At 41.3% G+C, this 27,305-nt stretch overlaps 1 protein-coding gene across 1 annotated transcript in view; it reads right to left on the bottom strand.

Moving 5' to 3' along the window:
* Positions 1 to 25,045, bottom strand: part of LOC124404295 (discoidin domain-containing receptor 2-like) — a 52,856-nt gene extending 27,811 nt beyond the window's left edge. Inside the window, exon 1 of the mRNA XM_046878323.1 lies at positions 24,918 to 25,045. The gene's annotated coding sequence lies outside the window, so the exon portion shown is untranslated. The remainder of the gene's footprint in view (positions 1 to 24,917) is intronic.
* Between the last annotated feature and the right edge of the window lie 2,260 nt (positions 25,046 to 27,305).

Genomic DNA, 27,305 nt, shown 5'->3' with positions numbered 1-27,305 from the left:
GCTGCGTTTTTTCGTTATGGTTATCAGATGCAAATCCTGGTTTATTGCGATTGGAATTCTTATTAAGCGCTTCCGCCGCGCGTCCTTCTCACCGTCTTATTCTTTCCTTACACATTTTCCTTATTTCTCTCTCTCTTCTTCTCCTTCATCGTTCAAGGATTTTCATCTCTGCAAAACATCCTATTACGATAAATTTTAATAAATTTAATTAAGCCTCAAAGTCTTCGTCGATTGTATGGAAAAAAAAAAAATACTAAAAGATACACAAGATATTGTTACAAAGTCACTTTCTGATCTACAATAGTCATTAAAAGTTTTTATATGCAGTTAAAAAAAAGAGTTAGACTGCTGCGTCAATCAATATTATATTGTAAAAAAAAACAGTCTTTTTCAATGGCTAATTTATTTGCGATTTTTGAATCATTAAAGCAAGATCATGACGATTTATACACATTTTCGACGATTTCCGAGCTTTCCTGACCCACCATTTTTGATTCCGCGATTAACACGAACTCGAGGATATATTCGCTTGACGAACGGTTCGAGAGGCGGCATGGCCGAGTGCTTTTTGCATTGCGTATATCACGGTAGGAATTTGCCCGGATCCAGCAACGCGTGCGCCGAGCTTTCCATCGTTCACTCAGAGTACGCGTGCCTCGAATTCTCACCGTAATTGCATCCCGGTTGAAACCCTGCAGCGCCGCGAGCTTGACGAGACTCGAAGACCATCTTCGTCGGGGGATACAGACTCGGTTAACGTATCCGAGCGTCCTACGTCGAGAAAACGGATCGAAGAAAACGCCGTTTCGAAGTCGGGGTAAAACTGCGGCAGTAAAGCTCGCGGCGACTGGAGAGAATTCCAGCACTAAGGGTGCACAGAGAAAGATTTTATGAGAGTGAAATCGAGCGATTTTTTTTTTATCCACATACTGATCAAATTTCATCCCTAGATTCGATTACCTGATTGATTCAACTCCGCGATCACAATCAGTAAACGGAATTTCTATACCAATCAGCCAAAATTTTGTTGCGTAGACGGAATTGTTGACTTTTTTTTATTTTCATTGCATACTAATTTAGTAAGTCTTCGTTTGATTCGATGAAATTATTTTTGATTGATTGAACCAATCGAATCGCTTTTGTCGGTTCGATCGTATCGAATATGGTTGGTTTAATATTTGACAGAAATCGTTGATAATTCGATCGAGTTAATTTCATTTGATTCCCAACATCAACTAAATGTAAGGTAATTTACAACAGCTAGAAAACAAAAAAAAAAAAGAAAAAAAAAACAACAAAAACTTGTCATTCAACCATAAAGCTTAATTAAAAATGCTGACTTGTTTTTTCAACTGTGTCATTACGAGTGAATTCCAGTGACGGAAATGAGCTCCAAAGACTTTGAATGACTTGGCGGGATTCCAAATTGCTCCACAGCGTGGCTTTGAATGGATTGCACTGACACGTAGTGTGTCGAATTAGTGCAGGAATACACTCTTCGAGGTTTCATTTTCGCAGGCCTCCAGTGTTTCGAGATTTTATCGCATCGGACGGTCTGCCTGATCGTGATGTAAGGAGGGAAGGTGAACCAATCGGAAAACACATCAAAGGTGACGTCTTATTGGCGCGAAATTCGAACGTAATTAAGTTTTTTCAGCAAACAGATTATGCGGAAACGATTAAGTACCTAACCTATCTACGTCGAGTTAGTTGTTTGGTACATAAGCGCCATTTTAAATTTCTCTGACGTCATTTTGGACACGCGCAGACTGAGCGAAAATCGGTCTTTGATTCTGACACAACTTATTTCCTTACATCGTGTGCCTGATGAAGAGAAACTGGTTTTATGAAAAAGTAGAGACAATGTAAAGATAAATGAATATAAAGCCGAATATCGGTAGAAAGATGGTGGAGATGGTGAAGGAACAGGAGGAGGAGGAGGAAGAGGAGAGGCCCGTTCGGGGAATCGTGGCAATCTCGTTCGCTCGCTTTTCGCATGACCAGCCATAGACTTGCCTTATTTCGAGAGCAGCGCGAGTATAAGGAAAGGGTCTCGACCTTCCACGTACCCTGTAGCCTGACTAACTCTCTTCCACATCCCCGGCGTTCCTCCCCCAGGGTTTTGGCGTAGACCTACGTGTATATATATGTGTAATACGTAGCCCCGGTGAATTCAGCACTACTGTAGTAAAGTCAACTCCTTATATAACGGTATAGTCGCCACTTTGAAACTACTTCCTTGGAGTAGTTTCCACCCCGCCGATTCGCGTCTCGTCCACCCCTCGACGATTTTCGACGGTGTTCAAGGGGGTGGAAACGGCAGCAGGTGATGGCGGTCGGGCTTCCTCAATATCGAGAAACCCGAGCCGCGTGCGTAGAGCATAACGGAGTCGTGGTAAAAGTGTGCGAAAATTGCAGGCCGGAATTGTATCAGCCACGGGGCTTCGGTGAGCGAAAAGGACCCCAAGGATCGACGGGACACGGCTGGGATCTCCATTAAGAAAGAGACGGGAGAGCGTGACGAGCACGTTCCTCGGTCTACAGGAAACATCGCAAGGGCGGAGGAACCGCGGACAATGACGAACTGCCGTGGTTGCAGCGGTACCAGTAGTCGCCAATTTAAATATAGCAGATGCAGGCTACAGAGACGACCAAGTCGAGTCGACTCGAGTCGTCGGGAAAGTTTTACGACGAAAGGGATTATAATTACAAGACCCGGAACGTGGCCATTATTCTTCAGTAGAAACTCCTCACCCCTTTCGCCATCTTTCTCCGTCTGATTCATCCCCAACTTTCTTTACGGAGTTCGGAAAACGCCAAACTGTGTAACGAGTGATTTGCCGGGGTTTGAAGGACCCAAATAACCTGGAGAAAATTGGTAGGAATGGGTAGACTGTAAGAGAAATCGACTTCCTTGGAGTACGATTGAGTGTTAATCTAAGGCTACCTGATGTCAATGCAAGATTGATATCAAAACGATATTTTCTGATATTATCTAACGACATATCAACGCTGTATTCTGATATCAAACTAAGACTTTCTGATGTCAATTAAGGACAATCTGATGTCAATCACAGATAATTTAATGTTAATCTAAAACAGTGCGATATCAATTCAAGGTAATCTGATGTCAATCCTAGACAATTTATTGTTGATCCAAGACAATCTGATGTCAATTCAAGACAAGCTGATGTCAATTAAAGACAGTCCGATGTCAATTCAAGACAATTTGATGTCAATCCAAGACAATCTGATGTCAGTTTAAAACAACATTTCAACGGTCAATCCAAGCCTGCCCGACGTCAATCCAACACTACGTCTGACACTGACTTTCCCCATCGACATAAAAAATTATTCTACAGTGGTGGCCACTGAGTAATTTTTGTAATATTTGACACCACTATTTTTTACAGTGTATGGTCGATTCCTCATCTTTCGTGTGTCCGGAAATAGATGTGAAGGAAGCAGCTCGACATAACCAGCAGCAGGAGCAGCAGCAACGCCTCGTCGGTTATTAAACGGCGTTTTCGAGGCTGATATTAATTAACGCCAACGCGACTCGAGGCGCGGTTTACCCTGCAGGTAGGTACCCTGGGTTGCAGGTCTCTTCCGACTTGCTCGGAAACGCCCTGAATGACGCAGCTTGGCCGAAGAAGAGTTTATATATTTAGTTGGGCTCTGCAGACACATGCATGCGTCTCTCGGAAATCCTCCTCTTTCTTCTTCTTCTCCGTCTTCTCGTCGAAACCATTTCACCTTGTTAGTTGTGTAAATACTTTTTCCCGGCCCCCCCTCCCCCCCCGCCCCTCCCCCTCCTTCTGCCCCGCTCCAGGCAGAAGACTTTCCTGCACATCCACGCTATTTCCAAACTTGTTCAGCGGCTTCATCCCACCCACCACCCCTCGCCATGCCAACAATTAGACAACAATACGACCGCCTCTCGTAACTGTTCAGATCCTAAGCAAATAGGCTTACAATAATCCGTAATGGGATGACACTGCGTCACGTCCAGCGCTGCGCTATGCATGCACTCGGCTCCCTGGGGAATTGAAAAGAGAAGGAGGAGGAGGAGGAGGAGGAGAAGCAGACGGTAAAATCAGGAGGCCAAGGGCGCTGCAGGCGGCTCGGCGACTCGTCCGTCAGTTGGCTTGTGTCACTGAGGATTAGTTCTGTTTGGACTGAGGAAATTAACTACTATGGAGTCGTGCCATCTGCGTACCACGTCCCAAAGCTTCCTTCGGAGCGCCGCGCCGCTCGTCCCAACTGCCCGTCGATTATTATGCTATACATACATACGTAATATGCCCACGTGTTCGGGGGTCCTAACCTAAAAATCTCAGTGATTGAACCGTAGAAGTATTCTTTCCCGCTTGATCTTTTCACCCTGCCTCGTCATTCGCATTGTATCGTTGCAATTATACATCTGCATCCATTACCCAGAACGCAAAATTATTTAAAACCGGAAATTCTATTTCGATATGTATATCCTCTTCCGATCGGGTTCATCGACTCATTTTTCACGTCCCGATTTATCCACAAGGGGTTTGATCCTCCGTCGGAGGAGTTGAAGCGAAGCTTACAGGATGATGTTACGTCCCGTAACTTCCTGTAAGGGTTTCGAGGGTTCTCGGGGTTGGTTAGTGACTAATCAATGTGGCGAATCGGATCCTCGCAGCCTGATGATCGGCTCGGTCACTCGCCAGGAATTTCCATAAGCCATAATCAAACCAGCAGCCTTGGGGGATATTTGGCAAAACAGGATCGATTATAATCAACGATCCACAGGCCCGGGAGCGGAATGATTAAGGATCCCGTGAAACCGGAAGCCACCGTGGATTTTCCACCCGACGAATGAGAAGCCGCCTCCACAGCCTTAGGCTGGATTTTCACACCCTGCGTTAAGCTCGTTAGCGAGGAGAAGAAGAAGATTGCGATCAATGACCGAAGATGGGCGCCTTTGCGGGATCGAAGAAGCCTGTGGCTCTCTTAAACTCTCTCTCTCTCTCTTTCTGCTCGGGAGAAGCCGCTCATTAGACCCTCCGAGCAGTGCAGCCTCTTAATACGTGTTATTCGATACTCGTACCGACGTGCATGCATGCAGGCGGGCAGGCAAGCTGCAGGTAGATGCAACCCGGTAATTGTGTTCACACCGGAGCCAACCGCGCGAATAATAATCAAATGAGACGCGAAAATTAGCCCGTCGTCGTCGTTCGCAACGCCCGCGAATTTCAAACTCCTTAACTCGATTTGAACTAAGTGTTACTTCTCAACAATATTATGCACACATACATACGCGGAAATTGACAAGCTGTGATGTTAATGGCTCGTGTAACGATAGATTGATAGATAAATAAATTATTTTTGTAGATTATGTTGCACAATAATTCACAAGGGTTAAACGGTACTGGAAAACAGTGAGAAGAGAGATAATAAAAAGGAAGAAAACTGACTAAAAATAGCAAATAAAAAATAGAAGAATAGAGAGGGAAGAAAAATTGGCGATTGAACTTCAGGTAAATTAATTAATTAATCTACGTTAGTTTTCTGTGTGAGGGTGTAAAGTAAGTAAACTAATGAGCCACCCCAATAAATAAATTGGACGTAACCGGGTGTCTGTTTGCACGCATAGATCTCCAGTATCCGTCTCTCTATGCACACACAAGGACCTAATAATAATAATCCAATATGTGTTCTCGGTGCTGTAACAGTAGAGAGGGTCAAAGGTCCTGTACACGAAACGTCTGCTGCACATGAGCTTAAAGGTGGTAAACACACGTATATACAAGCATTAAACGTGACCCTTATATATATTCTCGAGGGCGTCTATGGGGAAATCTAGCCTGCAATGTATATAATATAATCAGGCGTAATAAATTCGGCGAAAAATCCCCTCCGTAAACGCTGCATCTGTCGTTCGACTTAATTCTGCGCTGTTGAATCTGCAGGGATAGATTTTCTCTTTGTTTAATTTTTTTTTTTTTTTATTTGATGTATGAAGGAATTTGAAGTAATATCTCCAATAATAAGAAAAAAAAAAGTATTAAAATTTTGTTATTTGAGTGTCAAGATTTGCTACGAAAACCCCCATATAGCTCACAGTCTATAACACCGTTTATTTTATTGTTAGTTATACTAAAAAAATTTGTAATTATATATTTACTTTTAGTAAGTATTGATATGTAAGTTTTTAAGTTTAAGATTTTTATAACCGGCTGTATGTGCAGACAAACTATAGTTTATAGATAATAATGAACTACTTTTGTACTAATTAAATAAATAAATAAACAAATAAACAAATATTACAGGTACGACAGTTTGAGATTTGATTTTGTAATTTATAAATTATACACAGATTATAGAGACGTGTAACAATCAAGTGATATGTAAATAATAATTTACTAAATATTTTAGCAGAATATTTGTGCAAGAGTTAAACATAGAAGATAAAAATGAAAGAAATGAAAAAAAATGAACAAAAAAAAAAATCGTTGGCCTCTCCATTTTTGTATAAAAATTATACGAATGGACAGCTGGATCATTTCCGACAGTTTGCGCAATTCAGATCGGGTCATAAGATCTGTGCACGCGTGTTAAGCGCGGTGGCGTTGCGATAAATATTTACGGTTTAATTTCAATTAAGACTGTTACGGCGAGCAGCCGGCGCGGCCTTAATTGGATTCAATCCCCTTCAATCCCCTCGGTCGTCAAGATCCGCGGAGCGCAGAAGCGTGTGCGCTAATGCAAGGTGTTTAGCCGCTAAGCGCAGCGCTAACTGGTATACAAACGGGGGTCGAAGTCGAAGTTCCAAATTTAAGAAGCTCCGAATTATTTGGTGGCGAAAATTGGCGCAAAAAAATTGAAAATTTGGCGCTTTTGGAAATTGTCAAATTAGAAATTTCAACCTGAAATGTCGCATCGTTTCAGGACAATTTAACAGGTAGAAGTAAATTAAAGTCGAGAATAGCTGATAAGCCGTGACCTGTTTGTTACAGTGTTAAGTTCCGGTGTGAAACGGAGTGCATTGAATTCAATTAGCCTGCAGGCTACTGATTCGAGCTGTTGAATTCGAGCCTGCAGTCGACGAGGTGCGGAAAATTAGGAACCGGGAAGAAGTAAGTCGGTGGAGGCCTCGACTTCCGGCGTCGGGCGTCGCGGCGCGTTGGATCGATATTCGAAAGCTTTCCAGTCCATTCGACGCGCATCATTTGACACTCGATAGACCAGCGCAGCCTACCGCGGAGAAGTAAAGCGATGATAAAAAAGAAAAAAAAAGAAGAAAAAAAAAAAAAAGAAAAAAGAAGAAGAAGAAGAGACGTGGGAGAAATTGAATGGATAGAAATCACTGCCATTGTCGACGATTGAGGGTGGGGGTGGGGGTGGGGGTGGGTTTGAAGGGATCAGAGGATGAGACAGGCGAGAAGAAGAATTATATCAAAGGTCCAGCGCGGCGGATCCCTTAAGACCAGCGTAAGAAAAAAATGGCCGGAAATCTTGTGGAGGGCCGAAAACGAGCCGCGGTATTTGGCCGCGAAATAATGAAGGTTCGGACGCGATCTGACAGGCAGCGGCTTAACCCGTCGTGAATCCGAACCAGCCGCAGCTTTCCCTCTTGTATTTCTATTCCGTTTCGGTATATTTATTTCCGCCCTCTTGCGCCCAGGGATTTTCGTCTCATTCAACAGCTGATCGCGAAATCCCCGAAGCTGATAGAATGATAAAAATTTCGTTTAAAATTACGTCAGATATTCTCGATCGCAGTTTGCTTCTTCTTTCTCGCGTACTTCGGTACTTTGGGTACTTCCGGTCTCAGAAATTTGCACCCTTAAATTTTTTCAACCACCGATTATAAAAGATTCAGTAAAAAAGTGGCTTTCGCAGCTGTTATACACGCGTGCATATTTACAGTCTGAAGGTAGTCGCGGTTCATTTTTCTCATATACTAACATAAGGGAGAGATAGAGATTCACGCACGCGAGTGTAATTAGTTCTGTCTTTAACCACGCGTCTCGCGTCCGCATGTTTTGTGCGGATATTTCTCTACGTAGGGCGTACGTTTTACGTGTTCCACGACGAGAAGACGCGCAAGATTATAATTATGCAAATGCCATGTTGTTACGAGGGGCGAAGAGAAGGGAGCAACGGTCGAAAAAGTTTTTAAAAAATGTAAAAAAGAAAGATAAATAAATTTAGAAAAAAAAAACCTGGGCACAATCAGCGGTAAAAAGATGGCGGAAAACAACAACGACGAGGATTCCCTTACGATTTAAGAAAGCTGCAGCAACAGATGTCCTCGACGACTTACACGTCTTTCTTTACTTCTTTCTTTCTATCTCATTATTTCTCCCCCCCTCCCCCCCCCCCCTCACCGCCCAAGTTTTACAACCAGATAAGAGAATTCAACGAAGCTGTCCCTATTCCGTAATCACAACATAGTCGTCATTATCGAGAAAAGTTTGCGATCTGCAATTCCGCAGCAGGAAATCCTGACTGCACGTACCATACATACCAAGAACATGAGAGAGGCAAAGAGCAAACAAAGTCTGTTTGATAAGTGAGTGTATGTATATTAGGGTGGCGCAAAGAAACCGACTATTTTTTTTTTTTTGTTGAGTCTCGTGTGACGAAATGTTAGTTTTTGATGTTTTAAGAGCCCACTCCAAAGGACAGTTCAAAAAAATTTTTTTAAGAGGTCGCTCCATATTTTTTAAAACGTCAGAAATCGTCAAAAACGAGTTTTTTTTTTTAAATTTTTCCCGTTACGGTATAGTTGTATAGACAAAAAAAAAATAAGTTTCCGAAAGTTTCAGTTCAAAATTTGAATTTTGAAAGGTCGCTCATAATTTTTTTTCAATTTTTTGGTGCATTTCTTTAGATCTTTTCGAGCGACCTTTTAATATTCATATTAAAATTTCATAAATTTTTTCTCTTTAATTTAGTAAGAAAGAATCGATAACAATACACCAGGACATGAATTAAAAATCAAACAAAATACTGAAAATATAATTTTTTCAATTTAATTTTTTGACGATTTTTGACATTTTAAAAAATTTGGAGCGACCTCTAAAATTTTTTTTTTCAGCTGTCCTTTGGAGTGGGCTCTTAAAACATCAAAAACTAATATTTTGTCACACGAGACTCAAAAAAAAAAAACAGTCGGTTTTTTTGCGCCACCCTAATATATACATATATGCAGAAAAGTGTTGCTATTAAAATTAGAGCATTGCCAACAGCCGCGATAATCTAATTGGATAGATTGATCGACGTCGGTTGTCATTAGGAAGAAAAAAATCTAGTGAAAACGATAAGCACTCGAGTAACCAAGTCGACACTAGACCGACTGTGAATAGTCGGATCTTACAGAAGAACTAGACGCGCAGAGAGAAAAGCTGAATCACAGCGTGCCGCGATGAACAGACATTCGCGTTGTTGAGTTTCTTTCCCTCCTTTTACTTTCCTCGCTTCTTTCACCCCCGGTATCAACGATTGCGTCAGTAGAGCGTGAACCCGACGTAATTCCTGATTGACCCATACACATACACGTCAGCAGAAGTATCGCATCGTTTTTACGCCTAGATTTTCTACGACGTAACGTTCGCGGAAACGCGGCGACGGCGGCGGCGGTTTCGTAAAGCGTAAACTTTTCTTCTCATCGTCGATATATGCTGTGAAGTTATTTCAATGTTTTTTTCACTTCGCCGCTTATCAATCATCCATGAACCCACAGCGATAACACGAATCGTTCGCCATCGTGACCACCATGACGATAATATGCAACGTTTTGTTCGGATATAAACCACTTCCAAGTGAAAAGTAGTTTCGATAGTCGAAAGACTCAACCTAACCACACTTATGTACGTACCGTCGACGAAAATGTGTATGAATTTGTGAAAACCAACGTCCCAACAAAAAGAAAGTCCTCAAAACCATGAGCATGTCGAGGACTCTGACGTCACGGCGGAGGGAGAAACGAGGATGAAGTTGGGACGATGGGGTGAGTTTGGACAGGATGCGGAACCCGCGAACTCGCCGAAACTTGGATGTAATTACACGCATCTCGACGGCGTGGGTTAACTCTTGTCATATCTATCCTGAAGCGAGTCCCGGCTTCAGGATGCCCTCATCCAGGAGCCAGCAAGCTTGGTCTGAAGTCGAGCAGCCGCATGAAATTACTCTTGCTTCCTTTGCTGGCTAATCAGCGCGCAACCCCCAATGAAGTGGCTGCACCCTCGTAGCAAAGGATATGAAACCCGTTCCTCCCTCGCTTATAGGACGAGCTTCGTCGAGTGCAGGATCCTCTTTATTAGCGTCTCTCCGTAATTTGCTCTCTCCAGTCGTCGTCCCGTTTCGGATTCTTATATACCTTAACGTCTCAGAAATCGAGCAAGAATGTAGCCGCGTTTATATTCCACCTATACAGTAGCCTTCCATGACTTGAACGTGGCGTCAACTATATCAGATGTGATATCTGTTCGAGGAATAAATCAGTATAGAGGACTGTGAGCGGCTCGGAGTACTTTGTTGATGATGATACTCCAACAGTGGAGACCAAGTGCAGTGAATCACTTCTATTGATGAAGAGACGGCCGGCGGTGTTTTATTGTCGAAAACTATTCAGTACCAAGTCTCGCTGCAACGTATGTATATTATACTATATATACTAATGTGTAAAGCCCGTTGCCGGTGGGCTCAATCTCAAAGGTCGGTCGTTAGAGTCAAGTAGAGTCGACTATGCGCCGCACTACGTGTAACAAGGCAAGAGAACACTGCTGATCATATAAATTATACACACATAACCCGCGCTTGGAACGGCCGAGTCTATTAGTCACCCTTCGTGATTCCTTACTGCAGTCGTAGTCTTGCTTATGACGTCAGTTGAATTAAAACTAGCTGCTGCCTTCGTTGATGCACAACCGACGCTATCTCTAAGACGGCTCTGGCTTTGTACTCCGCACTCTTTACTTTCCTGCCTTTTGCGCTTGACGATATTTAAACCGCACTTTATTTTATCGCAACTGTGTAATCGGAGATGCCAAGGAAATGTCCAAGATTCAATGGAGACGGTACATTATTCTCAATTATGAAGAAGCACAGGCTTCAACGTTCGTCGACATCACTTCTTGACCAACCATTCTGCAACGTTTATACTAATGGGTACCACGCTGGGTAAATTTCACCTCAAACATGACATACGTTATACCTCAACTTGGCCCATGTTCTACAATGCTTAAACAATCTATTTTGGTTAAGAAAAATGAGAAAGCTCTTTAATCTACGATCCTTGTACAAGATCTAGAGATTTTTTTTACATTTTTAGAACTGATTGTTGAAGCAGGATATCACTTTTCACCCGATGTGAAAATTGGGGCCCAGAGGTCAATCCGAGTTCAAACGAACCCTAGTCGAGTGATCAAGGATCTCTGGATCCACCAAGAAGGGGTCGCTATCAGAGTCAGCAAGAAAGCGTCCAAGATTCAATGGAGATGGTACTAGTCCCAAATACGAACAATCACACGCTTCAAAGTTCATGGACATGACTTGTGGCCGAAACATTTTGCAACCTTAAGGTCTGTACATAGCTTCTTATCATCAACTTTCCGTACCAAATTGCTGATTGTTGTGCTTTCTAACTCACCTGGAGAAGCTGCAACTACCTTGGCTTGGAAAGACCTCAGGAGGTCATGAATCCTAGTCGAGTGATCAAGGATCTCTGGATCCTGGATCCACTAAGGAGGGGTCGCTAACGGAGTCAGCAAGAAAGCGTCTAAAATTCAAGAAGCTCCAAGTACCTTGACTTGAAAAGATCTCCGGAGGTCATTCCGAGCATCGATGAACCGTAGTCGAGTGACCGAGGATCTTTGTAGCGTGGATCAGGAATGGCGCGTCGGTTAACCGAGGATATTGATACGGGGTCGCGTAGTTGCAGAGGTCGCGTCCCGTTGGGTACATATTTGGCCAAGAGGCTAGCAGGGGAACAACCTTCGTTGCAGCGGATGCACGGCGCGGTACTTGAATTTTCTATTTGTCGTTGGTGGGTTACGAAAGCTCGGTGAGAGCCAGAGAGCTAGGCGGATGCCCGGCGCCTGGAACAAGTCTCCGTTGCAGAGCGAGCCGCCTCGAGGCGACAATAGAGCCAATTGTGTGACCCGACGTGAGAAACCGGGGGCATATCTCGGCCACGTCTAAGTAGAGAGAGAGAGGAGAGAGAAAGAGAGAAAGAGAGAAAGAGAGAGAGAGAGAGAGAGAGAGAGATTTCAATTAGGGCTTGTTAGGACGGCAGATGGATCCGATCCTGCGGCGTGTCTGGCCTTCGAAATCGACATCCTTTCACCATCTGCCTTTCAGCGCGTTTCTGCCGCTGTGTGTGGCTGGTCAATTACCAGGATAACGGATAGCGGATAAAACGAGGATCGAAGAAGAAGAAGACGACGAATAATTATACATCGAAAAGAAATGAGAAGCGAAGCGACTTATCCGCAGTTGAGCGGAAGTGCGGCCTTACGTCTGACGAAATGCGAGGCAGGTCGGAGACTCTCGATCAAAAAAACTAGTCTGCTATGGACCCAGAGCTTGATTGATATCTCGCAGCGTCGAGTCCAACCGCTGTGTGAGTTTTTTGTCACCCAACGGATGCACCGCCTGCGGCCAGGCGTATACAGAGTGTATCGATCATCGGTTGGGGCTCCACGATTCGATACCACGTCTCGTTTCTTTTCGATTGCCTGCCACCGTTTCATGTATGCAAAAAAGAAAACAAGGAGTCTTTGCAACAATGAAGATAGTAGAGACGTGGACAGTAAAATTCCGCCTCGTTGATGATGCTTCAGCGTTCCAGAGTTCTGAGTTCGAACTTGGCAATATAATCCTACATATTGATCGTTCTCAATAACGATCCCAGGTTCAATGGAGGTCAATATATGTATACCAATGACACAATGGCGCCCTACGAAATGCGATCCTGTCGCATATTAATGATGTTGCGTGGTATGGCCTGGAAATTCGAAGGGGATAGGATTGAATGGGAATCATTGATTCGACGGCGATGAGTTGTTTGGCCAACTTTTTATCCACGTGACTCCTTCTTTCCGTCGGTCTGTGGGTATAGTCTGTGGGCTGCATGCTTTTCGCGATTGAAATTCAGCAATGGCACATTAATTGTTAGACCGGAAGACAAACAGCTTCGTCTGCATTCGTTTCCGTGCGATTCGAGTTGAACGACCCGATTTATCGGATCGCGTCCGTTTCGCATCATTTCGCGGTTGATTAACGACGTCAACGTGACGACATGACAGCCGGCTAGATTCTTGCAACTATGTAGTTTGTGACCCCATTCCTAGACCGAAAAAGCGATTTTCTCACCGCTGCTTTCAAACTTCCCAAAGAAACTCGACCGCGATTGTAATCGTTAAATGAGAAAAACGTCACACCGTGACGGCCTGACCGCGATGCAGTCATCCTTTGGAACAATGAAAAATTGTTCTTTCGGCCACCACGTTCGTACAGATATAGAATTCTTTTGTACGATGAACGGTGACATCAGGCTGCTGCGTTGGTATCGCTATTCCGCTATCGCAATTCCGTTCTACAAGCGGTTGGTTGTTTACTCTCAACCGCAGACACACGCGCGACTCACTTCCGGTATCCAAAACGCGGGCCGAACCATTTGTCAATACCTACTCGTTTGAAGGATGAGTGTGTGACCCATGCACGGTCTGAATCACAGAAGTTAGGAAGAGAGAAAAAGAGAAAGACAGAAATCAGTTTGAAAAAATAATGGAGATTTATATGTGACAAGTGTACATCATGAATTAGATGAAAGACACCAGAGTTCATTAATTACGAAATTAAGTTATATACAGTTGGGATAGAACCTTTTATCAAAATCTTGACATCTTGGCTCGTTTTAGCTATTCCCTAATCCCTTTCCATACGCGTACTGAGGATGTTAATGTTTCATTCCCATTCATAAATATAACTGCCGTAAATTACGTTGCTGAAAATTTTTGATACAGTTTTTTTTTTTTTTTTTGTTTTTGAGAAAGTGAGTTCCGTTCATCCTTAGTACAACGTGACTTGATTTATTTTTCTTATAAGGCTCACTTTTTTAGTTTCATCTGGAGAACGCGGCTGAATTGAGTAAAGTTAAAGGAACGAAACATCGAGGGTCGGACGGGGGGGGGGGGGGGGGATGACTATTTTTCAAATTTGTTAACAACTCTGAAGTAGTTTTAAATTTTCAAAAATGTGAATATTATTTGCCTTATTATCATTAATAAAATTTCATAAATTTCTTCAAGTTCTGTTAATAAGCAACGATTTACGAAAATGTTAATCATTACAAAAACGTAACTAATTTCAGCCTAATTCTAGGAATTGGATTGGAACGGTAGTTGAGCATCCGGATTCCTGCACATGAATAGAGAGAGAAAAAAAAAAAAAAAAAAAAAAACACAAGAGTCTTTCAATAAAATTATTACACAGATCTCGTCGTGAAAAATATAAAGTGAGAAAAAAAGAAAGAAAGAATTAGAGAGATAGAGAGAGAGAGCAAGAGAGAGAGAGAGACTTGAAAAGGACTGCAGTTAGCCAGCAGGACGATGACTAGTCTTCTATCCATTTTGCATATTTATGTCATTAACGCCGAGGTCCGATGCTTGACCGGAAGTTGGCGCCAGTGTGAGAGTCCCCTTCAAGCTGCGCAGACGCAGACGCGAGAGAGCGATGAGCGCGAACTCTTTCAAGTCACTCGCACTTACGCATGACCGGAGACGACGCGCAATGCAACCTGGGAGGAACGCGTCAACGCGTAACGCTGCCCCCCCCCCTCCCCGCCCCCTCGCGTGCCACCCCCACCACCCCTACTTCGTCCATCAGCGACGAACGGCCGAGTCATACCTGAGTGTGAGCGCTTGGCACGTGAGGAGCATTAATCCCTGGGAAAACGCGCTCCTTTCCCTCTCCTCGCTCCCTTTATTCTCCTCTCCTTTTCGTTTGTCACTCCGAAGAGGCAATTTTCCACGGCCCAGAGCTGGCATTAATCACCCTTGACGAGCGGGGATCCTGATAACAACCGGGGCCCGAATGTCCTACGGAAGCTTTTTCGCCCCCTGCGCAAAGCTTTGAAAAAACTATATATATATATATATATATATATTTTATTTATTTTTATTATTTTTTTTTGTTTCTCTTTTTTTATTGAATTTATGATAGATAATGAAAAACTTTTTCTCACTCGGATTTCAATTTTTTCCCGTTACAATGTAATTAGAAGGTTATTAGGTTTAATTATTAATGATACTAAGAGTTAATTGCTTGAAATTTGGTTAAATTTTTTCTGTTTGTTTTAATTGAGTAATAATTAAAAAATTCGTTAGACGTCCCTATTGAATATCAATTATAAAGAGTTGAAATTCCGGAAGCATCTCATTTAAGACACAAAATGATCCATTGACTGCTCTAAGCACAAAAAAAATTGTTTACTAACAATTGTCCATAAAAAAATTTGATAAAAAGGAAACTAACTATTTCAGGTGCGGCCCGTTGGAAAACCGAAGATTCTTTTTTTTTTTCAAGATTTTCATCGCGTTGCAAGGGGAAAACTGCTGCCAAAGAAGCTTTTAAGGACGATCTTGTTACAACTTACATGAATCGTGATTTTTCGCCGATGGCGAAGCTCTTCGAGAACCGTTTGCAACCAGTGTTTGTGCTCGATCTCGGTCGTTCACATTTAAATATCACTCAGCCCGACGCGCCCCGAATGCGATCCCAGTATTACAATCTTTAAGGTTCAAGCTCATGCAGCGTGTGGAATCTTAAAAATAGATATTCGACGATCCGCAGTGTCCACAAAACGGTTCCTACAGTCTTCACATCCATTCTTCGTATATTTTACACGACATTCTTATTGAACGTTTGAGTATTTTTTTTTTTACGTTGGCAATTGTTAAAAAAAAATAAAGAATAAATAAATAAAGACGTAGAAATCGTTTAAAAAAAATATTCGATTTCGTTAGATTTCTAAGACGAAGTTGAATATTGAAAACCGTGAAGTAATCTTCCACTCGGCATATTCTTACTCAATTAAATAAACATAAATTCTCAGCACGCTATCGAGCTTCGACGATGCAGTACTTGGAAAAGCAGCGAGTACAGCGATTCTGTCTTATCAGTTGCACCGCTCAGTATTGACCCGTGAAATACATAATCGCTTATTAGCTGAGGGCAAGACGCAGCACAAAGTTGGGTGAGATAATATAATTAAATAGACTCAACCGATGAGATTCTAGACCGAGGCAAAGCTGAACGCTTTATTATTAACGCTTGATAATTAGGTACGAAAACGTTCTAAAAAAGAGGAAGCTAAAGTGTCTCTTTTCCTTTCCTTTCCTTCCCTTCTTTCGCTTTATTTGCCTCAGCTTTTGCGCGGGTTTCTCACATCGAATCGAATCGCTTCGGGCGGAAGCCGCGTGGCTTCTGGTATATACGTGATGAGAATACCGAAAGTTCTCTCGCAAACTGACTCTTCCCTTTCCACTTGGGAAGCTCGGAGCGGCTCAACTGAGTTTTGACACCCAATTTCTGCAGCCACAAGTCATCGCGATGCGGCTTCACCCTGTAATTGCGATATATTGCGGTTTGCGGTAAAAGAAGAAGAGAAGAAAAGAGGAAAAAAAAAAATTTCGTCGGTGCCCCGTTAAAATTACGCGACACCATGATTTTGTATTTAAGCCACGCTCCTGTGGCGTCGAGCGACTCTTTCTTTCCTCCTTTCTTTATTTCTTTCTTTATTTATTTCTTTGCTCTCTTTTTCTTCTTCTCGTGTTTTTCACCAAAGCTCGTAATATAAGAGTAAATAAGGGAAGTTTTCACCCTCGTATAAATATATAGCCACTCGCCACGCGGCAGCGGTTCTGATGGGTTTTCGAGTTGGTAATATTAGACCTTTTTTTTCTCCCCTAACCCCGCAGCCTCTTTCTCTCTTTCTCTCTTTCTCTCTCTCTCTTCTCGCTCAACTTTTAAGCCTAATGCATTTTAATGCCCCGGGCATAGATTGATGACGGGAGACGCGACTTGAAAAAAGTTTACCTCGATTTTATCCGCCCCTTGGCGTATGCGTACCTATATTACACTTTCTCACACTCCCTCGAATAGAGGGTCTTGTTTTCTCGATTTACAAACGTTTAACCGAGCCGCATATACATATACGGGACACAAAAAACGCCGGGATTAACGTTTCTGATTTCAAATTACCGACTGGCCATCCAAACTTTTAAAAAATTCAGAAATTCTCACCAATTTTCTGATAATTAATAATTTCTGTTTCCTTCTCAGGTTAAATTGGTGCATATAAATAATTTTCTTCAACTCTTTCAACTTTTCGACGAGAAAAAAAGAAAAGAATATCAGACCCAAGTACATCGATTTAAACGAGGCTGAAGCTAGTAGCTTAGAATCAGCAGCCAGACGTTTCAAGGTAGCGAAGTCAGAAAATGAAAATCTTTTTAAATACTTTGATCCGCCAGTATTTTTATAGAATCAAATTAAGAATAAAAGTGAATTGCATTTTTCAATTTCCAAAAAGTTTAACACATTTGCCTGCAAACCCTGGCTCTCAGCTTTAGCTTCATTCAATTTGAATCTTAATATTTCTCTCTAATATTCGTTGTCTGCCTTTTCTCTTCGTTATATTATAATCAGCCTTAGCGTTGCATTTATGAATAATAATAAGTATATATAGAATTGAAACCGCAGCGTTGCATTCAGTATACGCGACTTTTCAATTACGTATATCACAACAATAATAAACAGCCCGAGTACGATATTCGAGGGTTGGTAGCCGTCTAATATAACTTTTGCCCGCGCATTGCAGCAGCAGCAGTAGCAACAGCAGCGAGTTGCAGAGCGTCGTATATATAATAATATCCGCATAGTGAGATCGGCGAGGCCGGAGTTCTTGAAACTTAATAAAGTCCCTCGTTTCCCGAGCTTTTTCTCCCTCCCTCCCTCCCTCCCTCCATCTTCTATAATTCCCACGACGGTTTCTCGTCCGCGTTTCTTCTTCTTCTTCTTCTGCCCAGGAAGAAGCGGAAGAAGGGGATGAAGAAAAAACTCGCTGAACCGGTAACGACGGCAAGGGTTAACTTCTGGGACTCGTTCGGGAGAGAAGAAAAGAAGAGAGAATGGGAGGGGGTGGGGGGGGGGGGAGGTTTGCATGCAGCTAGCGTATTATAGAAATCGGCGGAGCTCAGTTGGTTCTCGGTTGTTAATAATAGGTGGGATATAAATCAAAGCGCCATTCTCGTCTTTATTGCTCTATTAAACGGGACAGCTGGTGCCTCGAGTCTCCGGTGCACCCTCGGCGCGAATCTCTCCCTCCCTCCCTCCCTCCCTCCTTCCCTCTTCACCGGCTTTCGCACACACACTCACACGAACACATTTGTCTCGTACCTACCCTAGCTCGCGCAATTCCATCCCCTGACAGAAGGGAGCTGCAATATGGCCGGTGTGGTCTATAAAGTTATATACGTATCAATCCATATCCCCGGGACCGCGCGCCATATTGGCCTAATATCATCAACTGCTGTGTATGTACTTCGTTTAAGAGACTCCGTTCGCTCCGCGGCCTCGGAGAATAATAATATGATCGTTCTTACTGCAATTGTTGAATTGCAAATAGTACGGATGAATTTTATATTCAAACTTCTATGATCGGGAATTCCTGATGTTGCAATTTCCTGATTTAGAAAATGGCAACAGATCGGTGGAAATTTTCAGAATTCAAAATTTTGGAACTAATATCAGCGAATAGGATCAATTTTTCTATTTTCATCCCACCAAATTTGGTCAACCATCTTGAATTTTGAAATTCTGATGTCGGATTCGTTTTCAGCGACCCCGATTCGATACAAAGTAACGATTTTTCCGTTACTATAACCTCAACCTCATAACAATAATGTGTAATAAGTTTCTCCTTATACAATTCGCCAATTAATTTCGAGGTTAGAATAAAAACTCAATTGCGTTTCACTGTAAAAACAATAGATTTATTCACCTTATATATAAAGCTAACTATTTATTGCAATTCACGCGTGTAAATACAATAGAAACCACATTTAAACCTTATATTCCATTAAATGATTACAAGTCCTTTTCTCTTTTAATATTCTAGAACTTTTATCTCTAAATTTACTAATCATCTCGCGAAGCTTGTGCTTGTCGACAATTATCTCGATCGGTAATAAGCTCCGTCGGTAACAGGTCAAATTTCAAACATCAAGAAAAGCTGCGAAACACACGTTGTGATTTTCTGTACGATAATAATAATATTAACAAAATATCGCCACATTTTCAGAACCGCTTTCGCCCTCCTCCTGACTTTTTATCCAGACGGTCCCCGGCCGATTCATCCTTAATATGCATGAACATGCGGGCAGCTGGGTCGACTCGGCGGGGTCTTAGGGCCCATTGTGTCGTGGAATTGGTGGGGATTCGTCGAGCAGCGGGGCGCAATTCGGCTCGCCGCTAGTGGATTACCCGGATATCTGTTTAACAGGTTAAACGGCGCGTCTAAAAACACGTCGGATCCCCGAAAGCGGGGCGGTAATCTCGTCAGGAGGTGTCGTCGCTCCGGAGCGGTAATTGCGCAAAACCGGGAATCGAGTTACGGGAGTCCGGGACTCGCCCGCTTTTTTCACTTCTCGGTGGCTCCGCTCGCCATCCTTGTACTCGGGGGAGTCGGTAGTTGGCCCGGTTATAAATGAGATCAGGATGCCGTTCGGCGCTTCCTCTGTCGCTTTTTACACAGCCTCACTCGACTCGACTCGACTCAGATTCGGATATTCAAACCGGAAAGTCAGAGGCCACGTAATACGCAAGAAAAATTGGACAGATGGACGCTGGCGCGATCTCCCTCCCCCCCCCCCCATCGCCCCTCCTTCTGACCCTTTTTACTTTCAAAATTCATCATTCACTGTCGAGAAAAATGTCTCTTTCAATTAGCTTAGGATAAGAAAAACATTTTTCGAATGCGTTTCTTTAACGAGTTACGTAGATTTTTAAGGTTTAAAAAAAAAAAAAAAAAACAACATATTTTCTAAAAAACATTTTTTTTTTTTTTTTTTTTTTTGATTTTCTCCTTTTTTTCCTTACCTAATGAAAGAGTTATTTTATTCAAACTGTGCGAAAATTATGAAGATTCGACCGTTGAGAACTGATTTTCACGATAAATACGTATCCTCGTGATATTTCTGTACGAAATGAAACGAAAAAAAAAACAAACAACAAAAAAACGATTTAAAAAAAAATTGGAATTTGAAAAAAAAAAGTACAATTTCCGGCAAAATCTACACCATTTATTGCCTTGTTAAATAAATTGGGATCAAAAAAATTTTTGGTTTTTTTCACTTCGGATAAAGACAAAGAAAATATGAAAAGATGCTTTTATTCTGTCCCTCGAAGAAACCCACGTGACCCCTTAATTTCAATGCGAAATAAAATGACAAAAAAAAAAAAAAGCAACTTTATTTGCGACTCAAGAAATGAACACGAATTTATGTAGTAAATGAATTATTTAATCGAATTTCAAATTCGTATAACGAGTGTAAAAGTAACGTAATGCGTAATTTCTTCGCCCCGGCAAAATTGGACTTTTCGATAAAAACAAAAAAAATCCAAAAAAATCTCAGACAAACGCAAACTTTATCGTATAGTAATTAATCAAAGATACAAACGATAGTAATTAACTTTTTTCATAAGTATTAGTTTTTGGCCTAACCAGCGGTGCTTTCGGATGACCGGAAAAATGGATCGAGACCGAAAGACGAAGGGCGGCGATCGCACTTGGGGCAGCGTTCAGGGGTGTCAGTTTACGGTGTTTGAACAGGGCCCCCCTGTTTGAACGGGGCCCGTCAATTAGTCCTGCAGTGTGTTTAGAAATGAACGAACGAACGAAGGAAGGAACGAATGAACGACATGAAAAAATCCCCCGCACTGATAATTAGCCCGTTCTCCATACTATAAAGCCGTCGCGTCGCTTCTCGACATGGGAAAAGCAGACAATGAGGCACTGCAGCCCTTCGTAGAGGGAATGCGGTGTGGAAATTGAATACTAAATGAGACTCTCCTCGCCCTCCCTTTCCTTTTACTCTCTCTCTCTTCTGCGCTGCGTAAAAAGCTCGCTTCTTGTCCGCTTTAAGCTCCGGTGAAACTGAATCCGGACTTTTGAAGCATGTGGGGGGGGGGGTGAAAATTTGGAAGGGTCAATATTGCAAATGGCTGATAGATCCAAATTTCAAACATGCAAAAAGAAAATAACGAAAGATGAATTTTTCGAAATCCTAAGTCAGTGGTTAAAAGTCATTAAAATCAGCGATATTTAAAAAAAATCAAGACCTAGAACAATTCCTCTTTCGTTTTTTTATTTCCACCCTTCCACGTTTTGACCTCCCTCAACCCTTTCTGGTCACCTAGCCACCGGAATTTCCGCTTACAAAATCAACCAGCGACTCGGGGTCATTCGAGAGGTTAAAATTTCAAGATAAATTGAAATCGCCTCCCACTCGCCGCCACGCGTGAATTTACATCGTGCCACTCCTCGTTATAACTCTCGCCGTATTTTATATCGTAGATATATTACTGCACAGTGCATTTACAGGATTTTCCACCTCGTGACGAGGATATCTCTTCATATGCATTGCAAATAGTCCTGCAAAAGTCGAAGTAGGTCTAAATTAAAAATATTTTTCCATCTTTCCATTTTTTTTTTTTTTTTCAAGGTTTTCGACCCTTTACGACACTCGAATCTGGAGCCATTTTTCAACTGCATAGCCGGCGTTTCGAGAAAACGGATGAATTCGACATTTTTTCGCGTCTTCGTCGAAAACTGATGTCAAAATAAAAAATTATTCGTTCTTAAATCACTTATTTAAAAAACGAAATAATTTCACGAAAATTCTCCAGATGGCGTCGATAAGGAGAACTTTTTTTTCAGAAATTTTTTTAATTCAAACCTATTCCGCCTGGACTAAAAGTCGCGAAGTTTTTGTTATCCATGAGGTTAAAATTTATCTCGTTTCAATCTAAATTATTGATAAATTTGCAACCGACCGACTACGAAGTCTCTTTCTACACTTTTCATACCAACTCGAAACTTGGTTTGCGTCTATGTGTTACTTTCTTGATTGCAAATTTATCCGACCGCAGGCACGAGCACATAAATTCCAATCAATTCGCACAGGAAAGATTATAAACTCGAACCAACGCTTCGCTCGTATAAATCCTCGCGAATTGTGAGTAATAACCGTAGCAGTTATACCGGAGACCAAAGCTGCGATCGCAAAAAGGAAACAAGGAGCATAAAAAAAAAATAAAAAAAAACAAAAAAAAACCTGAATGAAAAATATCGGGCTTATAAAAAACATCGCAAACGGTAGCTAATTGATCGTTGAAATACGCATCCGCTGCACCTGCGTTCCATCTTATATACATACAACAGGTTTTGAGTTTATAATTCTGACAAATGGACGGGATGTTCCAGGAAAATCTGCGCGACATCGCCATGCGAGAAGCTCCGCATTTTTATACAACTTTAAAAAGACTGGTTGGCCAAGAAACGACAATTTTTATTAAAATTTATCGCGGGACAGTCAAAGATAAAATATTATATATCCGTGAGCTACGAAGCTTTGTTCGAAAGTATGAAAATACAAAAATGTACTTTTAGACATTATAAATACAAGCTTGAATGTAAAAAATTGTTGAAAATCTGGTGGATTCGTTCGATTTTTTTCGAAGATAGCAATCTTGTACAAAATTATCGAAACAGACGTTCGTTTCTATAGTCAATGAAATATTTCACGTAAAATCAATTGTTTAACGATACCAGCCTGATGAAAAATAGCGTTTGGGTAAAATTGTCGAAAATACAAGTTAGGAATTATCCAAAGGATTATTAAAAATTTGTAAGCCTCTCGGAACGAATAATTTTCACATCCATAAGCTTCCAATAATATAAATTCTGAATTTTCAAAGAGATCTTCTTCAAAGGTAATAAAATTTACAAATTTGTGTCGAGTTTTGGTCCGAATTAGCATAGACGGTAATATTCGGGATGAATTACGATCGTTGGAGATCCTGATCCTGATCCTTTAGGGGAAATTCGCGTCAGGTGCGTTAAAGGAAGCTAGCAAAGGAGACGTCGTCCTTAGGCGTCCTCAGGAAATCCTTGGATTGCAGCAGGCAACGCTCAGCTGCAGCAACGTAAGCCAATGAAATTTACGATCGGTTTAATACACCATTGAGTCGATTCGGGGCCGGCCAAGCGTTAGCAAACGCTGGAGTATAAACGTTTTGCACCGTTTCACGCAAGCAACTACCCCTACTCTGTATTAGTTAGAGATCGCATACCTGCTGCACACTGCACCCCGATATATTAACGAGGGATGACAAATGCTAACTGATTATCCTCGAATTGTTTTGCGTGCTTTACCCCTTCTCCTCCTCTTTAGGGTCCTCGAGAAGGTTTGTCCGCACCCTTGAATCACGTTTTCTCTCATATAAGGGAAGAGGAAAATTAAAACAGGCTGCAAGTGCCATTTTTTGTGGAAGTACCATTTTTTTTGTAAGTGCCATTTTTTTTGTAAGTGCCATTTTTTTTTTTTTTTTTTTGAAAGTGCCATTTTTTTTGTAAGTGCCATTTAAAAGCAGGAATCGAGATTAAAAAATAATTGAATGGGTACCGTTTTTTGAATTCTCCTCTTCAATTGAGACCGTGAAAAACGAGGAATTTGATCGAATCTCGTCGGAAGATTTCTCGAATTTTAAGGAGTCAGGTTTTTTTATTTGAGAAAAACGATTCAAGCAATGAATACCGATGACGTAAAAAAATGACTACTAAAAACTGGTGATAATATGTCCACAATAAATTATGGCAAGTACAACTAAGTGACGTGAAAGCGCGTAAAAAAATGTGAAAAAAGAACTATTCACTGAAAATTTGCGTCGAAGTAATAAAAATGTCGAAATACCGTGTGTCTATAATTATTGTTGGAGATCGTTCGCTTCTACGATTGCGAAATGACGAATTTATATTAAAAAAGCAAATCAACGAGAAGTTTTTCAATTTATTTTTTATCTGTAGATTTTGGGGCTGTAATCAGTCAGCGAAGGTGTGGAGACTTCTTAAAGCGATAGTTTTTGCTCGGAGCGTCTCTGCACCGATAAGTATTATATATAATTAATTCCGAGCGCTCTGCGTAAACCAGTCTGAGGTGTTGATTTATGCAAACGACGGCGCAGCGCTGCGCTAGGACATGCATTTTATCTGAGAGCATGCTTCTCATCCTCGCCTTGAACTCAATAGCCCTAAGAAATTTTTTTTCAACAACTTTAGAGAGCTAACCGATAGTAAAACTGTGATCGAGATATCGCGGTTTCAACTTCAAACTATACACGCAGAGTTCGACGCGACAAAAGGGTGCGAAAGTAAAGTAAGAATGAAATGTGGGAACTTGGCGTAATGTCAGGTGTTCAATTTCACCGAGAACCGAGTGACGTGCCATATTATGCATACTTACGCGTTTTATGCATGTATTACACGTCGTTTCGAAATGCTGAATTTTTACGAGAAAACTTTTCACATATTTTGTCGCTGGGTTTAGAAATCGACCAGATTTTTTAAAACGGAATTCAATTTCGCAAGACTTTGTGCAGATATTTCAAGGATTTTTTTAGCTGACTGTTATCAGTACGTTTCAATGTTTTCTTTCTTTCTCTTAGTCAGATTTTGCGATTTTGAAAAAAATGGCGATGCTTCAATGGTTAATTTTTAAATAACCTGATTAAGGTATTTAAATTCGATAGAGTTCACAGTAAATTGTCGTATCGATAAGATTAATCATTTTGTTTCCATGTTGATTCCTCACCTTTGCAGACACTGTATCCGAAAAGCCAAGAGAAGATAAGAAATCCTGCACACACTTTTGTTATTAAATTATCTACTACGTGGTACTGAACGGGTTAAATCACGTTACTAATCGTTGTTTTCATCACAGTAGTAAAAAAAAAAAAAAAAATTATTAAAAGAAGCCACACAGTAATTAAATAAAACTCGTTAAAAATAAAGTGGAAGAGAAAATGATTTAAATTACAAAAATTAAGAAACTAAACGATTAATTCAGTCGCACGTATATATTTCACATGTGTGGAAATGATTTTTCCCGCGACATTATTATTTACGATAATTAAATAACACGATTATAGGAAATAATAATTTTCAAATGATCTTTCATCCGGTTTAAATCCATGGGCACTAATTTTATTCCCCGCATTTATCGTCGACGATGATGTGGTTGTCAATAATTAAGATTCGCGCACTTTGTAATTAGCGTAAAAATTCATTCTCAAACACAATAACTTTCGAAAGAATCCTCGACAGCCCTCGACTCGTTAAAAAGGCGACGCATCGACGCTCCGTCCTCGACGGCGCCGCGGCACTAACTGACAAGCTGACGGCGGGTTGAAATGCCGAGAGCTTTAAGGCGCCGCAAGTTGGTCTGGAACGGGGCGCCGATCGCTCGGCACGCGAACGCCGTCTGCCGGGAGCTCCCCCAACTTTTTATCGTCCTCGGCCTCTAAACTACGTCCTAACAATAAGTTATCCTTCCTTCGTCCATCGGGAGTCCGTCGGAACGAAGGAAGAAACGATTACAGGACTCGGAGGTCTGGCGGATCAAAAATGCGCCTTAAGAATCGGGGGTAATCACCTGAGGGGAGTTTAACTTAAGGGATCACGGTGTCGATATTGTTCGAAATCGTTTCGTAATTTCATCAGTAATCATTCGTAGTTGGCAAATGTCATTGAGGATTACAGAAATTTTTTTGCTATAAGTCGAAGGAAAATTATTTATCAAGTAATCGCTTGTAATCACTATGTAAGATGTAAGTAATCGCGGTGTTAATATCAAAAAAAGAAAAAATCTTTTCGTGATTTCCGAAAACACAATGAAATCGGTAACGTTAAAATACTAGTCAATATTAGCAATTATTGGCAGTCATGAAAAATCATTCAGGATTACAGAAATATTTTTGTAATCTTGAGAAATCACCTAGTCAAAGTAAAATTGTTTATCGAGTAGTTTCTCGTAATTACTCTATAGACTGTAAGTAATCGTGGTGTCAGTATCATTCGAAATCGTTTCGTAATTTCCGAAATTACATTGTAATTAGTAACATTGAAATACAAGTCAATATTAGCAATCCGTAGCAGTCATGAGAAATCATTCGGGATTACAGTAATATTTTTGTAATCTTAAGAAATCGTGTGAAATTTTAGAAATCTCGAGAAATCACGTGGTCAAAGTAAAATTGTTTATCGAGTAATCTCTCGTAATCACTCTATAAAATATAAGTAATCGTGGAGTAATTTTTCCCTCCGGTGAAATATCCCTTAAAATCACCGATTCGTATATCCTTTACAAATCGTTAACCTTTAAAAATCACCTGAAAAATTACCCTAAACACCAAAAAATCGCCAGAAACAAAAGAAAACCATTTGGTAATCAAGGGATCAACAAAAGCACCTCACAAAAGTAGAAATCAGTAAGATATCAACGATTTAAATTTCAAATATCAAACATTCAAATCTACGACTGACACATACATGAAACTGCTTACAATTAAATCGTGACGAAGATCGAAACTTGCGTTCTGCTTTCTCTACGTCCCCTACGTCCTATTTTAACCTCCCCAATTTTTCGTGCTTCATTTATCTTTTTTTTCACCCCATCAGGTGTATCCAAATTATTCCCTCAAACCACCCAGCATGCAGCGGAGACCTGATCGCATCCGTTACCGCAATGGAAAACCGATAATTTCGATTTTATATCAATTCTAGTCTCTCCGCACGAGTACATCAGCGAATAGCGACGAATTCGTAGTCGCATGCGATCTGGCTTAAATATTATCGAGTAAATCCCGTTGAGCTTTGGCTCGTTTTCACCACGTTTTTAATTTTTTTTATTTATCAATATCATTTTTTTCATCCCTTTCACGGTATCGATTTTCAACCCGATGCACTTCACTCGTGAAAATCATGATTCAATACAGATATTTTCTAGGTACTCGTTGTCAGCCTTGCGACCACATTTTGCTCGCCAGTCACCATCGGCGAGAAACAAAAAAAACATCGAGGGGTCTCCGGATCAGCCCTGAGAAAACTCGACGTCGGGAAGCCCCAGGAGTCGAGGGCTGACGACTCGTCGTCGTCGGGGTGAACGGTCGATAACGACGATAACTACGCTAATTTGGCAACT

The sequence above is a fragment of the Diprion similis genome, chromosome 3 (genome assembly GCF_021155765.1).
Source record: "Diprion similis isolate iyDipSimi1 chromosome 3, iyDipSimi1.1, whole genome shotgun sequence".
In the NCBI taxonomy this organism is placed as follows: domain Eukaryota; kingdom Metazoa; phylum Arthropoda; class Insecta; order Hymenoptera; family Diprionidae; genus Diprion; species Diprion similis.
This window is presented reverse-complemented; position numbering and strand designations above follow the sequence as displayed.